This window comes from Pinus tabuliformis, chromosome 6, assembly GCF_031772625.1.
Source record: "Pinus tabuliformis cultivar Carrire ecotype Pingquan chromosome 6, CPIR1, whole genome shotgun sequence".
NCBI lineage: Eukaryota > Viridiplantae > Streptophyta > Pinopsida > Pinales > Pinaceae > Pinus > Pinus tabuliformis.
The window spans coordinates 1818009857-1818022973 of record NC_142292.1 but is presented as its reverse complement, the minus strand read 5'-3'; the positions used below and the strand labels follow the sequence as shown (position 1 = coordinate 1818022973).

General features: G+C 40.7%; 1 pseudogene; it reads right to left on the bottom strand.

The window, feature by feature from the left end:
* The window catches only part of LOC149266286 (auxin response factor 19 pseudogene), a 40843-nt pseudogene extending 28200 nt beyond the window's left edge, over window positions 1-12643 (bottom strand).
* Window positions 12644-13117: the final 474 nt, after the last annotated feature.

Here is a 13117-nt window from a genome sequence, read left to right as displayed (position 1 = left end):
AAACAACCGGAAGAGCTATCCCTCCTCTAGATTTTAATCTTTTTGGACCTGAGGGATTATTGCACAAAAAGATCGAGCGCTTGTTTTGTTCGGCTCGTTAAAGCAATCGAAAATTCATCCCTTCTGTATTGTTTTATACTTTTTCGGACTTAAGGGATTAGAGGACGAAAAAGGAATTCTGGAGTTGACTTTATGTACCTTTTTAGACTCTCTAAAAATGAAAAGGACCGAGTTATCCTTGTCGTTAGACTCGTTAAATTCATTAAATAGCGACAAACTTGTCTTTAGACGAGAACGAGTTTCCCTATCGCTAGGCTCGTTAAAACATAGCGATGGGCTTGCCCGAAGGGCAGGTTATAGAACAAGCATATGTTATCCTCCTCAAGCTTGACAAAAATAAAGAGGTACTGGTCAGCAATGACTGGGGAAAAATTGGGAGAACCTCACAGCTTTAATGGTAGCAAGTCGCTCTTGAACATGACACTTTGTCCTCCATATCACATCGGGTTGGGTTGTTTCATTCACCGGTCTCATCACCATGGTCCTCGCCACACCATCCACATTTGGGGTAATGCTACCAATCCATCACATCAGTGTCGTTATATGTTCAAGAGATGTTGTTCTGCAAAGAGTCAACCGTGTCCCATCCACTGCCATACATTGTCCTTCATCCATTTCATGACCGCCACCCTGAATCATACATCACAGTTCGTTTTTCACCTCATCACAATCACTAGCTCCGTTCCGTGTCACTGATGTGGGATTCATTAAGGCCCTCCTTTGACGGATCGCTCCTTGTCGACATCAGCTCATTATCCAAGGAGTTGATCTAGGAACAACCCCTTCAGTACTTTGAAGCTTGCATGCCTCAATGGCAAGTTTCTCACTTCCGGCGACAGGTATACATCAATGACCTTCGACCAGAGGATTTTGCATGGTGGTCGACGCCAAGTCCTTTATTCCCACCATGTGAATTGTACTGTTGTACCTTGAGGGTCATCATCCTTATCGGTGATTCCTCTCGCGCTTGTTAACGGTTCACATCATTGACCGGTAATCAAGCGATGTCTTTCCATGTTCGACTTCAAGAAATTCTCACATGGATCGACTTGTACATCGAGTGAAGATCGGAAGAGATTGAAGACCCCGGATCTAGTTTCATCCATCCGGGCTGCGATATATACTCAGGATATAAAGACATTTGATATGTACATCATTGCAGCAGATGATCATCCTTCTCAAAGGATGATAATTTCAGCAGAGAATTATCAGTCTATCATCAGACGATCGTCTGTGCGATGTACCAAAATGAATTTATAAAGCTGAGCATGGGAATGCCCGCCTCAGCTAGATCATGAAAAAGTATGAAAAATAATGTATTGTATTGTATCTTATTACAGGACACTTCTCAGCAGATTGAATGAACTTCGGATCCTCCTAATAAAGCATTTCACCCGATAAACGACCTCATACTTTAGGGGGCATCTGTTATAGACAATTTTGTGCCTTGCAGCATCAGGCATGAATTGTCAATAATCCAAGGGATCCAAAGTCCCTAAACATGATGTTCCTACCCCTAGAGGAACAAGGTCAGCAAACCAACAGCTCTCAGATCAGTTCTCCACCTGAACACACTCAAAAACAAGCAATCCTGAAATCAAAGCAGGTGCTCCACTAGGCTTCTGCGCTGAAACTCAACTCCTCCATGGTGTACCTGCGTTGCAAAGTAGGTAGAACAAAGGCCACCTGCCCTGAGCGAGATGGGACAAGTGGCACACTGAGTCATTGCTTTGGAATCTTCCAAAAATGACACTTGGATCAGGGATTTCGCCTTGTGATGAGTCAGAGGCTCTGTTTCTCCAAGTGGAAGCAAGGTTCTCCAAGTGGACTCAAGAACTGAAGATCAACTGAAGAGAGAGAGGACACAAGGCAGCTACACATCAGTTGCAAGTTGACTCATCCTTTCTCAATTCATCTATATATTGAGCTCTCCCCTATGAGCTCAGGGGGCTGGAATTTTGTGCAAAGTAATGATATGCTGTTGGTTTCACTATAGAACTATTGGGTGATTGCTTGAAGGAGGTGAAGAGGAGAAATTCTTTCTGCTGGGAGGTGTTGCTGGATTGGGTTCTTCAATGGTTGTAACCTTCTCAGAACTTTACTTCTTCCATTAATAAAAGCTATTGAGGTTCTTCTATATGCACTTGTTTCAATGATGTGTTGCGATAATTGTATATTTGATTTATGCTAATCCTTGAATCAGTTATGATTGCATGCTTCTTGTAGTTTCCTCCTTTGTTATTTTGCAGGATCTCATTGTAGCTGGGCCAGCAAAAGAGCAAGGAGCTGGGAGCAAGCAAGCAAAGAGAAGAGTTTGGATTCGACATTAAGCGCAAGGCAACGGTTAGTGCATTTCTTCATTCTCTCTTGCTTTCATAAAGAAGTAAACCTTAAGTAGTTTCCTTTACAGTTGTTGCTGAGGTACTATCACCCTTAGAGTGGGATAGGGTCATCCGAGTCGGATACTTTTCCCTACAACACCATGGTGTCTCGACGGACGTGTCGATCCCTAGTTTTGAGGATGATGGTATTAGATTTCTATGGTTTTGGCTCTTGGTATTGAACAAGGCCTAAGGCTATATAAGGAGAAGGAAATCATTAGGCAAGTGTATCCGAAAAGTCTTGAATATCTGATGAAGTATTAGATCCAGTATGCAGGTTATTGGTTGATGATGTATTGCTTGATCTGAGCTAAGGAGAGATCTCATCGGTTGATGGAGAACAAGATCTAAGGAGAGATCGGGATCAAATGGTTTGAAATGAACTATTTTTATATGGTTGATTATGCGTGTTTCTAGATCTGCATACTGACGCAATGTTATATTCTGGGTATAACTGATATCTGGTACAGCTGCAAGTTATGAAAAGTTATTTTTAGATCTGTACGTAGGTTGTCTTCGGTAAAACCGCGTGTATACGCAGGTTGCCTTCATTGAAGTAGCGTATATCTTTTGAAGCATGATTTTTGGGTTTGCAGTTGAGTCTGACTGATATTACAGAGTTCTGTAGTCTGCTCTGTGTTCTGGTGACAGGTGTTGACAGGGTTTCAGTGGTTCAGTGATTCAAAGATTGATGATGCTAGTATTGGTTGTTTTATGCTTCAATGATTTGTGAATGAATCATAGTATTCAGATTGTAATGTTGTGCTTCAGGAATATCCAGTCTGAAAATTGATGAAAAGTGGTACCTGAAGGAAAGAAGATTATAGGCCAGCACCTACGTACTAGTATCTTAGCTAGTACAAGAGCAAAGGGGGTTGGAGCTCCCTTCCAAGGAAGTTTGGAGAACGAGAGAAGGTTGAAGCCTTCTGCAGGTTGTAGCCTGCGTACTGGTATAAGGCTGCACCAGTACAAAAGATTGTAAACTGAAGTTCTTATTAAAGAAAGATAGAGACGACTTGCAGCAGGTGGTTTTCACCCACATTGGGTTTCCACCTTATATCATGGTGTTCATGTGTGTGGCTTTTGTGTGATGATCTGTTCTGTTACACTGCATCTGTTTACTCTTAATATGGTGAATAATGACCTGATGCACTTAACTAAAGATAAACTAACTGAATTATAAGTTTTCTGGTTATACACTATTTTCTTTAGACACAGTAGCGTGTACACGCTGGTTCACTTAACTGAAGTAGCGTATATGTTTCTGAGCATTGAAAAAGTTTTATTTATCTGATAATACTGATTCACCCCCCCTCTCAGTATTATTTCCAACAGAATTCTGGGTGGGAAAGCCAGATATTTTCAAATATGAAAGGTCTGTTCTCAGGAGTACCTATGCCTTTGATTTCTAGTTGAACCGACCGGTGATCTGAGCCTCCAAAGGGGAGAACTCTTGCTATTACTTCCTTATCTATTAGCATAAGGTCCTCTGAGATGATGAATCTGTCTAATTTTGAGGCTACCTAAGACTCTCCTCCTCTTCTATTATTCTAAGTAAAGAGGCCATTGTTCGTATCAGTATCAACAAGAGTCATATTATCTGTAAAGGTTTGAAATGCTAAAGAGTCTTTACTTAGCGCTTTGGTTCCTCCTTTTTTCTCCGAAAGAGATTTGATCATGTTAAAGTCCCCTCCCATGATCCAAGGTATCCTTGCATGTCTGTCCCTAAGATCCACAAGGGAATCTAGAAACCTAAGTTTGTCATCTATTCTTTGAGGGCCATAAACATTCGTGACCAGATAGGTATCCCTGTCTCCTATAGGTTGAATAACTACTGATAAATAATTCCTAGATGCCTCAGCATCTATTATGCCAATTTTTTGAGGGTTCCAAAGAGTGAGTATGCCCCCCATTGTATTCGCTGCTTTGACTTATAGAAACTAAAATCTGCTAAGCCAATTGCTATGAATTTGTCTTAATTTTTGAATGGAACATTTAGTTTCTTAGATGAAGATAATATCCAATGTTGCTTGTTTCTTTCTATTACTAAGAATTCTCTGCTTTCTCTTACAGCCTAGACCTCTGATATTCCATGATGTAAACTTCATAATTAAAGATTTCTAAAGGAGTAGCTGGCTAGATCTTTCATCCTACTTGTCAATGTTTTTTCCTTTCTCCAACCCCATTAGCCTGAGTTTTCCATAAAAACAACTGTTGTATTATGTTGAGCTCTTCTTGAGGTAATGAATCTACCCCTCCCGTGGTTCCTTGTATTAAGAACCCTTCTAGATCTAGGTGTTCTTTGTCAAGAATCTCGTGTAGCTCATGGTCTTCTAGGTCCATTTCACTCTGGGTCATTTCCTGATCCATCTCCAGTTCTACATCACTCATCATAGTCTCTTTTTGATAATCAATATCCTGTGTTTGTTCACGATTTTCTTCTTTCTCCTTTTCCCTAGGACTTCCTTCCATTGCTTGATCTTCTTTTGTAATCTCTTCATCTTCTTCAAGAACCTAGAACTTGTTCTAGCTGACATGTCCTTCATCTTGATGTTGCTTTGGCCCTCTTTTGCCGCTTTTTCCTCTATTTACCACTTTCTGAAAGCTCTCAGTGTCCTTCATTGTGTTAGCTTTGTTCTTGTTTACTACTTTACCGAGCAGACAGTCTCTAAATAGGTGCCCATGTTCATGACATCTGCGGCATCTGAACGGAATATGCTCATAGTCTACTATTTGCACCCATTCTTCATCAAAAACTTCCAAGATCACCTCATCTAGAAGAGCTCCTGATAGATCCATTTCCACACATATCCTTGCAAAGGAAGTATATTTTCCCCTTCTTGTGGCTTCAGAAGCTTTGACAAAACGACCTAATTTTTTGCCTATGGCAGCTAACGATTCAGTTTGCCAGTAATCAAGAGATAGAGAATAGAGTCTTACCCAGACTGATACTGAAGTTAAAGTCTCACGTTCTGAGACACAATTCATCATCCATGGCCTCATATATAGTCCAATTGTTGCATAGAAGTAGGGCCCTCCTTCAAACACTCTGTCTTTGTCTTCAATATTTGTGAACACCACAGTGAAGAATCCCTTTGACCCAAGATGTAGGTCAATGCTCACCTTAGGTTTCTAGTGGTATTTGATCCACGCCTGTAAAGCTTTTTTAGTGGGCCATAATCCCTTGAATTTATAGATGATAGCATAAGTCCTCATGTGATCCCTGTGCACCTGTAGAGCAGGATCATTTAAAATTACTCTGGGAGTGACCATAGCTTTGGGTTTACAGGGTCCCTTTTGCTTTTTATCTCTAGTTCCCTGTTTTTTGTCTTTTACCTCCTTGTCTTTTGTACCATTGTTTTCCTTTGTTTTGGCTCCTACTATCTCCTCTTCCATATTTCTTTTCCCTTCCTCCTCCATGCGTCTAGCATTTTCTAGAGGTTTCTTGCCTCTTCTGGCTATGGCCTCCTTATAGGAGGGAGTGGAGCTCCCTCCTCTGCGACCCTCCATGTGGATCAACCTCTGCAACTATCTGAAACCCTCATTGTTCGCCCTCCATTCGCCTCGTTCCTTAAAACCGCAAAACAACATATTTTTACTTAGGAACACAAACTTTATTAAAGTTAACATGTCCATCAAAAGTGCAATGCTTTCATTGTCATGAGGTGGGCCATTATGCTACGAAATGTCCACAGAAGAAATCCAATAAGGGATGCTTGAATGGATCAGATGGTGAGGCACTGGCCTCACAGTTCGAATTGGATTTCTCTTTCAATGCATGCATGGTTTCATCCATGGTGGGACGTGTTTGGTACCTAGATAGTGGAGCCTCTTTCCACATGCCCAGCGACAAGAATCTTTTCAGTACCTTGGAGGAGAAGGATCTCCAGATTTGGATCGAGATAGGCGATAATGGAAAGTCCCATGTTTCAGGTGAAGGTATGGTTGTGTTTTAGAGGGAGCATGGAGCTCCTCTCACCCTGACTGATGTAAAGTATGTACTGGGTCTGAAGAAGAATATTGTGTCTATCGCTATGCTAGAAGACAAAGGCTATGATGTAGTCATTAGTAAAGGAAAAGTATTCCTGAGGCATATCAGTATTGGACAGACCAAGAGCGTTGGGATTCGAGTTAAGAATCTCTACAAGCTAGAGGTAGATGATTTTCCTGCATTGAGTTCCAAATTTGAGTTGGTGCAGAGCCAAGATGTTGGTGAGCTATGGCATAGAAGATTGGGCCACTTGCACCATGAGGCCTTGAAGATCATGCAACCGATTTATAACGGACTTCCCAAGGGAAAATTGGAGTAGAAAAATACATGCAAAGGTTTTACCTTGGGTAAGTATACGAAAGCTTCCTTTCAGGATCGAGACAGTAGAGTTGGAGCAATCCTAGAGCGAGTTCACACAGATGTGTGTGGACCATTCTCTACAACCTCCACCACTAAACAAAGGTACTATGTTATTTTTATTGATGATTTTTTTTGTATATGTTGGATATACTTTATGCAAAAGAAGGATCAGACCTTCTTGAGGTTTTGTGAGTTTAAAGCCTTGGTAGAGAAAGAATCTAGAAAGAAAATAAGGGCCTTGCGTAGCAACAATGGTGGAGAGTATGTCTCCTGATAGTTTAAGGAATTCTGCACTGTAGAAGGAATTAAACGGGAGTTGACCGCATCCCATAACCCAAAGTAGAATGGGGTGGCCGAGAGGAAGAACAGATTGATTGTGGGAGTAGCTCGAGTGATGTTGCATGACCAAAGCCTACCACTTCATTTGTAGGTTGAGGCATGCAATACAATAGTGTACTTGTAGAAAAGAAGCCCACACCATATATTGGGAATGAAGACACCTATGGAGGTGTTTTCCAGGAAGCAACCATATGTGAGTCACTTCAGGATCTTTGGATCATCGGTTTATTGTGATGTGACCAAAGATACTTAAAAGAAGCTAGATCCAATAGCTGAGTTGGGGATACATGTGGGGTACACTGATACACCCCACAACTATCGGGTGTTCCTACCTACCAGTGAGAGGATAGTGGTAACCAAAGATATGAAGTTCAATGAGTAGAAAGCCATGCGAGTATCACTTGAGAGGGAGCTCAAGTTGCATGCAGAGGAGGAACTTTCAATTCCTAAGTAGGAGGAGCCTCAGATTGATGCGGAGCAGATGCATGCAAAGGATCCGAGAGTGGAGACATCCACTCATGCTGAGTCTTCTAGAGATGGGCGAAAACACTCAAGGGAAGCTAACAGGTTGATGTTGGTTGTGCGAGAGAATGTGTGACATCCATCTTCTCAGTGCAGATAAAGGAGGTTACCCAGCGGTACACTGGTTACATGGCCCTGGTTGGGGTGTGTGCAGAGACCGAACCTTCTTCATTTGAGGAAGTAGTGCCACAACCAGTATAGGTTGATGCTATGGTAGAGGAGCATGACTCTATCATTCAGAACAATGTGTGGGATGTTGTCCCAAGACCTCAGGACAAGTTAGTGGTGAATTCCCGATGGATTTACAAGGTAAGGCAGGCAGCTAATGGAAATATTGAGAAACATATGGCAAGGTTTGTTGCCCGTGGTTTCTCACAGGTCGAGGGGATCGAATACGATGAGACTTTTGCTCCTGTAGCAAGGTACTCATCTATTAGATCAATGTTTGCTCTATCAACTCAGTTGGGTTGGAAGATTCATCAGATGGATGTGAAGACAACGTTCCTCAATGGGAAGATTGAGGAAGAGGTGTACATTGAGCACCCAGAAGGTTTTGAGACCTTCGATCATGAGTTGCATGTGTGCTAACTCAAGAGGGCTTTGTATGGGCTGAAGTAAGCACCTTGTTCTTGGTACACCAAGGTCGACAACTATTTCACCGGGTTGGGCTTCACCAAGAGTGAAGTAGATGCGAACCTTTACCACATCATGGTAGAAGGTAAGCCATTGATCATTGTTCTTTATGTGGATGATTTGATTTTGATAGGTGATGATCAGTTGATCAAGTCTTGTAAGGAGGATTTTGCAAGAGAGTTTAGATGAAAGACATGGGTCTTATGCACTACTTTCTAGGCATGGAAGTGTGGCAAAAAGATGGGGAAGTATTTGTGTATCAAGGCAAGTATGCCAATGAAATACTCAGGTGATTCAACAAGGAGAAGTGCAAGCCCATGCAGACTCCTCTCGCTGGTAACTGGAGGAAAGAGGATGCTACTTCAGGTGAGGTAGTAGCTGCTACTATTTATCTGCAGCTTGTGGCACTAATGTATCTAGTGAACACATGACTAGACTTATGCTTTACGGTGAACCGACTGAGTCAAGCTATGGTTCAGCCTACCAAGTTGTTTTGGAAGGAAACGAAGCATGTTTGAGATACCTCAGAGGCACATCTTAGTATGGATTGTGGTATAGATGGATAGAGGGAGTGAAGCTTCAGGGCTTCATAGATACAGATTGGGTAGGGAGTCTATCAAACTGGAAGAGCACTTCTGGAGGAATCTTCAACCTTGGTTCAGTTGCAGTTTCCTGGTATAGTAGGAAATAGAGGTCAGTTGCACTTAGCTCAGTAGAGGCTGAATACATGGTTGCCAGTCAGGCAGCATGCGAGGCCATTTGGATGCAGAAGATTCTAGTGGGATTGTTTGGTCAAAGGATGGATCCAACTGTGATCTATTGTGATAATCAGAGTTGTATCAAACTATATGAGAATCCAATATTTCATGATAGGTCCAAGCACATAGATATCTGATACCATCATCTTCGAGACTGTGTGGTGAAGAGGATCATGTTGTTGTTGTATGTTTTGACAGAGGAATAGGATGCAGATATTTTGACTAAGACATTGTCAAAATGCAAGCTCGAGTTCCAAAGAGATAGGTTTGGGGTGACTGATAATACCTTTCTTATTGATAGGAAGTGTTGAAAATAGCATCAAGAAATGTTAAAAATAGAAGTGCTAAAAATATCACTGCTATAAATAGCATTTTGGGATACATTCCAATTTTAGTTAGTCCCTAAACTAAAATTGAGAATTAAAATTCGAATTTGATCTTAGCAATTGTTTGTAAAATAATTAATTAATTCATCTTGAGTTAATTAGTTGTAGGAAATCAAGCATGAAGTCTATGTGAAGACATGCAACTATTTCTCCATTGATCGAGGAAGTTATCCCTTGATTAAAGGAGATTGGGATGAGTTGTACTTTGAGTTGTAATTAGTTAGCTCAATTAACTGAGTTAAGTCCAGTTAGATTAGTTCAAACAATTTGTTGAATTGATTGTGAGTTCAGTTAGTTAATGCATGCATACATGTAACTGTTGCACTTCAGATAACTGAATATTCTCTCATAAATAACTCATGTATGTCAGTTCAGTCAGAGACCCAGTTGAGATTAGATGATGGGACAATGTACTATCAGTTGTAGGAATATTCCATTGAGGATATCTCTTGCATGCAGAAGGAATTCATTCCTTGGAGATTGCGTAGTTACTTTTGAGTTTGATGAGTGTGTGATGAGGCCAATTCACACAGGTGGCAGCATTGGACCCCAAGAGAAACTGCGCAAGGAAATAGGAGGCTTGGAGGGCTGAGGGAAGGCATATGTTGTGTCTATTCAGTCTGTGAGCTGTATTGTAGGATTGTACTGAGAGTTGGATAGCTTGTGAGCTAAATCTTTGTGTAATCTAGACATATTTCCACTTGTATGATAATACAGAGATCGAGGTTTTTAGCTGAGGCTTTCCCTAGAGTATTCTTATGTGTTCATTCATGATTGCTTTCTCATTCTCAGTTATATGTGTTCTATTTGATCTTGCTCAAAATCGACTAAGCTTCCGCAAGTTTGTTTGTAGAAGTAGATCAAGAATTTTTCTTTAGTATATTGCATTATTAGGTGATCTACAGTGAAAAATTCTACACAAACTCACACTTTCATAGTTTCAAATATAATTTCTCTTTCTTCAGAACATCAAGCACTTACTTTATGTGACACATGTGTTCCTCCCATGTCCTATTGTACACAAGAATATCGTTGAGATACACAAGAACAAAATCATCAATAAATGTACGAAATAAGTCATTTGTTACCCTCATAAATGTGGCTAGAGTGTTGCACAGTCTCAGTGGTGTCAATATCCATTCAAACAGCCCCTGCTTGGTTTTGAACGCAGTTTTCCAGATGTCCTTCTCTGCAGCTCTAAACCGGTGATAACCACTACACAAATCGAGCTTGGAAAAATAAACAAAATTTTTAGATTGATTTAACAATTCATCAATGCGAGGGAGAGGGTAACGATTCATCACCGCGATCTTGTTTAGTGCCCTGTAGTCCACGCACATTCTCCATGTGTTGTCTTTCTTGGTAACCAACATGATTGGTGATCCACAAGGAGAAGAACCTGGTCTGATGATGCCCTGATTTAAGAGTTCATGCACCTATTTCTTGACCTCCTCCATCTCGATAGAAGCCATCCTGTACGTGCCAACATTTGGTAGAGGGGCATCTTGCTGCAAATGGATCTCATGTTGGATTTCCTTTTAGGGGAAAATCCTCTCGGTTCTTGAAAAAATTCATCATAGTGCTAAACAATTTCAAATAGTTCCTTCTTATGACTAGGATCACAACCTCTCAAAGCGTCAACTGTCTCTGCTACTTTCGCCCTCACTACCATGAGAATGCACCCTTTACTGGAATTAACCAGTATTTTAATTTGTCCTACATTGACAAGGCTAGCACTAACTTTTGCATGATGAGCTCTGACTATATACTCTACCCCATCCTTTGTGAGGTGGCATTTGTTTTCGTGAAAGAAAACAACCTTTCTGTCATATAAATGTGGGCTTCCCAAGATGATTCCACATATGTCCAAAGGTACTACATCTAACTCTACCTCATCAATTGATTTAGAAGCAATTACAAATATGCCTCTACACTGCTTGGTGACCTACAATTTGGCTTTATCTCTTACCCAACCAAGCGGGTATGGACTCAAATGAGGTTTAGTTTCAAGGCCTAACCTTTCCACTAAGGACTCTGAGATTAAGTTTGCTTGGGAAACGGAATCAAACAGAGTTTCCACCTTTGTATTCCTTATGATAACTCTAATATGGAATAACTCAATTCTCTTTTGCTCATGACTCACAGGCTCATTCAAATAACTAGTGCTTGCAACCGAATCAAAACTATCATTAATAGAAAGAGTACCTCTTGCATCCACGACTGTGATCAATGTTTCATCGTCGGAATCCAATCCAAGGTCCTATGCTGTGGCCACTGTATTTTGCTTCCCCTTTCCATCGAATCTCTTTGGCCTTAGTTCCAGATGTAGCTTCCAATAGTGGTCCTCATCATGCCCATTCTTCTTGCAGTGAGTGCACGAAGGTGTTTCTCGTACCACTTCTTGGGTGTGATGGTCTTCTTGTACTTCCCTTTTCCTTTCTTCTGGAATTTGCCATGTTGAGGTTTGAATGGCATATTCTTGGTCTGGTCATCTCGATCGTTCTTGCCTCAACTTTCAAGATGTATAGCTTTAACACTAGCCGTATCAATTGAAGTAGGCTTGAATAGTAATAACGAGTGTCTGATGTAACTATGCAGCGCACTTATGTAATTAGTTATAGTTTCAGGTGTATCTAATGAGATGCCCAGATTCAGTGCTTGTTTCTAAAATTCTTCCGTGAAGCTTTGTACATTTTGGTCCTTACGTTGCCTTAAATATAGCTAGTCCATAAGTGCCTTTTTCTTATAACCCAAAGGGTAGAATTGGTCTTTTAATGCATAAATAAAACTAGACCAAGAGGAGAGAAGGTTAACTAACTTCATGCTTCCCTTCTGTAACTTTCTATCCCACCAAATGAGCATAGTGCCACTTAGGCAAAGAGATGCTAACTGGACTTTCACCTCATCTTCTTCAATATGCTAGATTCGACAGTAAACCTCTATCTGTCTGATCTGATTATTGAGTTTTTCTGCACTACATTCTCCATTGTACATGGGCAGGTCAAACTTCACATCTAACTTAAAGAACAATTTCTTACAGGACTGTTTGGAATTTCTATGAGAGTGATGAGAATTATCATTGGTGGAAGGAGAGGGAAGAGGATATTCTCCACCACTGTCCTGATTTGCTGGTTCATGATCATTGGCATCCTTCTTCTCATGCCCAAGTGCCTTCTCATACTCTGTGAACAACTTATCTACCTTTCCTGCCATATTATAGAATACCTTTCAGAAATTCTATTCCTCTTCCTAACGAGCTTCTTCATTGGCCATGTTTATTCTTTGCTATGCATGTCTTGCTTCCAAATCAAAGGAGTTAAGCATTCCTGCTCCTTTTCGCAGCTTGTTTTGGGTTAGCATAAACTCATGAAATTCACATCTACAAATACCTTCTCTGATACAAAACTTGACCCAAAATATTTTACTTACAGATGCATATAATAGAGTTAATCAACCATGGAAATTAAAATCACATAACCAATGTGGAAATAATTAGAACACAAAAAACCATGATACAATGATTTGATTACAGAGTTCGTTGAGTTTGGACTACGTGTCCGGGCCCTGCTCAATAATGGGGTGCCTTCTTTTTATTAGTGGAATAAAAGAGATAAAAGGATAGCAAAAAGAAATTTCAACCCTTATACCTCCAAGCTGATAGATGGGAAGAGAATGGAGAGCCAAACT